We start from the raw sequence: 6000 nt of genomic DNA, 5'->3' as shown, positions 1-6000 counted from the left end.
GGATTGAAGTCAAGCTTTTTGGATTGAAACAACTTTTTTGATTGAAGTAATGTTAATATGTGTTTGGGCCACATTTTGGCTAGGACATTTTTGTCTTTATTATTCCATCAAAAAATAAGTTGCTTCAAATAAATATATATTTTCAAAAGAAAATCACTTCAATCAAAAAAAAAAGAAAAATTTAAATCATAGAACAAGTTTTTCAATGCGAAAAAATATTTGAGATTGAAAAATTTGCATTTGAACACTTAATTTTTCATTGAAACAGTTTTCGTCGATTGAAGCTATCCTTTTTTGTATGGGCCATATTATGATTAGGACATTTGTTTCTAAATCATTCAATCCCCCCCAAAAAATTGCTTCAATCAAAAAAAATATTTTCGATCAAAGAAAAAAATAATTTTTTAAAATGTTTTCTTTTTTTTTTTTTTTTTTTTTTTTTTTGGTTGAAAATTATATGCAAAGCAAATGACCATCTAAGGTGTTTGAAAAATATTTTTGACCCATTATAAAAATATATTTTTTTGTTAATTTAATTCATTTTTGTTGCAGTTTTATTGCTTTTTTTACATGCAATGACACTTTTCTGACACCAGGGGGGGCCTGATCCACCTGCCCCCCTTAAAATCCGCTTATGCTCCTAGCATGTATTGCAGCGCTACAGATGTAAATAACAAATCAAAATTCATGGTCTGTGCTAATTATTCCAGTTACTGTTCTAGTTGTTTCATTCATAGCTAGTTATGGAATTTGGTAACCCTTTGTTTGACAGTGGTGCCATAAGACTGTCGTAAGACCATCATCATTATGACATGACACTGCAATGAGCAGTAATGAATGGTTATGACAGATGTCATTTTGTGTCATCCGGCAAATTATCTCCCTTTTGAACGGATGGCAAAAGATGGACATAAATGGAGTTAGCGACATAATTTGCCGGATGACACTAAATGACATCTGTCATAAGCATTCATTAATGCCCATGATAATGTCATGTCATAATTATGACAGCAGTCTTATGACGCTACCGTCAAATAAAGTGTTATCTATCAACCCAAATAAATAAACAAATAGGCCGCACTGGACTACAAGCCACATGATTCAAAATGAGGGAAAAAAGTAGCGGCTTATAGTCCGAAAATTACGGTAATAATAGTTTTGTTTTGTTTTTTTCCCAGGATGTATTTTATTTACAGGGACAATGCATATTAACATTAAAGAAAATACAGTATATCATGTAGCTTTAGCCTTTAAAGGTCTGTGCTGAGTGATCCTCATACACTAAATGTAACTTGTAGTGTTAGCATAACTTTAGCATCTAGTATGTAGCAATGCTTCAATTATGTGCTCGTCTGTCAATGGTGATTTTAAATTGAACCCTTGATATGTTTTTTTTTTTTTTTTTTGGACTAAAACTTTTGAATTTTACAGACAAAACATTTTGAGTAATTGTCGATTAAAACTAGATGAAAATTGTCTGAGTTTTCGTCACCTTCAACTAAACGAAGACTAACACATTTTGAAATGACTAAAACATGACTAAGACTAATAAGTATGTCCAAAAGACTAAGTTTAAGACAAAAATTAAAAGGGGTGCCAAGACAACACTGATTACACCTCATTGTAGAATATGCCAGAATTAGCCAAAATGCTAGTTTTCATCTGTAGTCCTAGGCCAGATGTACATAGGCATCTTGGGAAGAGTAAAACATTTTCATTAATAATATTTATATGATTAAAAGCACAGTAGAGAGCATTATAAAATATACGGGAAAAAGAAGACTTGTAATTAGCGATTTAGTTTAAACGTATTAATTTAAAGGCATAGTAATTTGATTACGTGCATCCCAGCATGACATAAACTTGTCAAGAATTTGAAGGGGGGGTGGGAAATCATTTTTTGGCTGTGTAGATAAACGTCAATAAAGGCCAATGTTCCCAGGACGCAGTCTAAAATTGCTGTGATCAGCCATTTCTAAATGCTAGAAGTGTTTTAGCCAATCAAATTTGAATATTTCAGATATTCTGCCAATGCTCATGAAATCAGATACACTGAAAAATTTCCGAGAGTATTGCAACGGCGATGTTATTTGCATGAGAGTCCAGAAATAATAATACTGACAGGCACATATCCTTTATCCTCTGCGAAGAACAACCAATATGAACTACAAATATCTGGAGAAATTGTGATGGTACCTTTGCTGTGATGGTTGGATTATTGAGTCACTTCCTGTTGATTTTGAGGCTTTTCGAGGTAACTTCCTCTTGATATTGCGTCACTTTCTGTTGATTTTAAGGCATTTCGGGGTCACTTTTTGTTCATACCGGGTCACTTCCTATTGATCTGGGGCATAAGCGGATTTTAAGGCGGGCCAAGTACCCCCTGGTGGCCGAAAAGTGTCATTAAATGTAGTTGACTTTCCTATATATATATTTAAAAGTTGTAAAGCAATAAAACTGCAACAAAAATGAATGAAATGAACAAAAAAAATATTTTTAGAATGGGTCAAAATTATTTTTGAGCACCTTAGACAGTAATTTGCATTGTATATTACTTAATATATACAGTATATGTATTAGAGAAAAATATTTATTAAAATGATTTTTTTCTTTGATTGAAATTTTTTTTTTTTTTTTTTTTGATTGAAGCAATTTTTGGGGGGATTGAATGATTTACAGTAGACACAAATGTCCTAATCATAATATGGCCCAAACACAAAAAGCATTGCTTCAATCAAAGAAAACTTTTTCATGAAAAATTCGCATTTGAAAAGTTTTTTTCTGATTGAAATGTGTCTTTTTTTGATTGAAGTGATTTTTCTTTTTGAAAATCTATATTTTTTTGAAGTAACTTATTTTTTGATTGAATAATTAAGAAAAAAAGGCCTAGTCAAACTTACTTCAATCAAAAAGTTGCTTCAATAAAAAAAATAAAAAAAAACTTGAGTTGAATAAAAAAAATTTTTTTTTAATGATTGAAACAACTTTTTTGGGGGATTGAATAATAAAGACACAAATCTACCTCCATATGGCTCTGCCCGGGGGATACAATTTTTGACTGGGGTAACTACATTGGCACGACACCAGTGGGCGTACCAAATTCAATGGATGACGATCTTGCTGAAAAGTATTGCCTAAGCGGCCTGATTTAGAATTCCCCTTAAGAATGATGGGAAACCAAAAACGCTCATTGTCAACTTATTATTTTAAATATTCTTGTAAGTTAATTTTATTGCTGACACTGTGTTTTGGGGTCATCAACATGTTGTGCCCCCCCCCAGACCCAAAAGTCAAACTCCGCCTATGATCTGGGGTCATTTTGCTGTCACTTCCTGTTTATATTGAGGCATTTAGGAGTAACTTCCTGTTGATATTTAGTCACTTGGGTTGTAAATTAATAGGCGTCAATGGAAAATTTTGTACTTTATAGCTGAATGGAGAATAGGCCCATTTAAATGAATGTGAAATTTTGCACATTAGAAATGAATGGGTATGTTTTGGGCAAATTTGGCTGAACAAGACGTTTTTGGCAAAGAGTGTATACAACATTTGTTCCCCTGAGTTTCCTGAAGTTTTTTTAATGTGTAATTGATGTGATTTTGACAAAAAATTGAAGGACAAGTAGTGTCTTGAAATTTCACTTTTTTTCCCAAGTAACACTCATTTTGGGGCGAACAGAAATTTTGGTTGGTCGTTTTGGTGTATGAGCGGTGTCGGTGGGTCAAACGGTTTTGGCTGAGTGGCACGCTGAAGAAACGCCATTGAAAAAAAAACTGAATATTATAGATGGTAGCATTTGCAGTCAAAGAATTGGACATCTTTTGTTGTCAATGGTAGACAGTTAGTTAAAGGACACTAGTCAAGATCCCCCAAAAAAGTATATTACATATCAGACGTGATGCCGTTTTTAGTGCCACCAATAGCCCCGAATACTCATGACGCTCGCTCCTTGCAACGTCGGCATTCCGGATGCCAATGTGCTGATCTCATGCCTCAAGATGGCGGCGATGAGACCTTGTAACCTAAATGTGTTCGCCTAAATTTGTGCTTAGTGGCCACCAGCTGTTATCCATTCTTGACAGCTGCTCCATTCGCATGTGTTTAAGATGACTATTAAGACCTTTATGGAGTCAGGAGAGTGCAGTCTTAGCATGTTTCCGCATTTATCCATGTTTTTAGAAAGAAAGATAGCCAAATACTCAGTTATGTATTTAGAATTTGATTTATTTAATCTATTGACACTTTTTCAAATAGAAAAAATGTGATTTTTTTTTGAATGAATGAATTTCCCTTTGGGACAATAAAGGCTATCTATCTATCTATCTATCTATCTATCTATCTATCTATCTATCTATCTATCTATCTATCTATCTATCTATCTATCTATCTGTTCATTTTACAGCTGATTAACATTTTATTATTTTATCAAACAAAAACAGATAAGTAGTAAATGTTCTTTTTTCAGTATTTTAAATAGTTAAAACATTATTTTTAAAGGATAAAAATGGATCAAATTAATAAATAAACAGCAAATATTCCCAAATTTTTTGCAGTCTTCAGCCTTCATTTTAACCCCTTCAGACCTGCATTTTTTCTGCTGGACAAGAAAAAAAAATCTGCATCGATTTTGACTCTACTCAAACACCATAACAAAGAGCAATTTTTTGGGTCGGGGATATTTCATGCTTTTATTGGTTATTTTTAATGTTAATGTGTTTTTAATGAGAAATCAGCATTTTACGTTGCTCTTTTCAAAGTTACGTTTGGTCAGACATTTTCAAAGAGCCAAAAATAGCAATGAGGGCGTGCCAAAACTAATTTCATTTTCATGGGTAAAGTTTCATCCAATCTTCCAGAAGTGGCAATAGCAACTAAATTCAGTGTATTAATTGGTTTAGAGACGCAAACGCGTCATGTCCTTTAGCAGCTTACTTAGGTCTGAAAGGGTTAAGGACTATGGAAACTAGGAGTGGGAACCTCTTGGTACCTCACGATACGATACAATTTGCGATACAAAGCTCACGATAACAATCTGACGATATGGCGATTATCAACGATTATCGATACATTGGTCAGGAAATCATTCTAAAATATTCTACAACTAATAAACAGAAAAACAAGCTTCTGTTGTGAATTGGAATGAGTTTATCACTAGTAGAAAACAGAAAAACAAGCTTCTGTTGTGAATTGGAAGTTTATCACGAGTAGACGTCCAATCCATTTGAACTGGGAGGGTAGCAGCGAACATTCATTCATTCGCTGCCATCCCTCCCACTTCAAACGGATTGAACGTCTATGGCCGTCAGTGGCAGACAATGCCAGGCAATGAAGTCATTTTAGGCTATTTAAGGTCATTTACCTGTTAATTTTCAGTTACTTCTTGTTGATTTTGGGGTATTTTACAGGTCACTTGCTGTTTATTTTGAGTTACAGAACAGGAAGTGACCTGGGAATCACCCAAATGAATAGGCAGTGACTCAAACTCAACAGGAAATGACCTGTAAATGCCCTGAAAATCAGACAGAATGACTGTATATGCTCTGGTTTCGATTAAACGAACGTTCCCAGTCTAAATGGATTCGGCGTCGTGCACAGTCAATGCAGCCTTAGAGTAAATTGAGACACTATTATGTTGGAAGATTTTGGTAGCAACTTGTTGGTTCCTTTTAATTTTTTTTTTTTTTTTTTTTATTGACACCTTTTTAAAATGATATCTCGATTCTTAGCAGGAGCATATCAATAACCTTTTGTGATACAAAGTATCACGATATATCACCATTTTGATATTTTGTCACACCCCTAATGGAAACTATTTAAATTTCATTTTCACGCAACAAAAAAACAAAACATGAAGTTCATGCACATCATTTACTTTAGCTCAACATTATTTATAAAAATAAACTCGAAACATGAACATTCAAGACCAGCCATCCCAATTCAAACGGTTTTGACGTCTATCGCTGTCAGTGGCAGTGATTTAACCATCTGCAATGTTTACAT

The sequence above is a fragment of the Corythoichthys intestinalis genome, chromosome 16 (genome assembly GCF_030265065.1).
Source record: "Corythoichthys intestinalis isolate RoL2023-P3 chromosome 16, ASM3026506v1, whole genome shotgun sequence".
NCBI lineage: Eukaryota > Metazoa > Chordata > Actinopteri > Syngnathiformes > Syngnathidae > Corythoichthys > Corythoichthys intestinalis.
The sequence above is the reverse complement of the archived record's forward strand: the minus strand, read 5'-3'. Positions refer to the sequence as shown.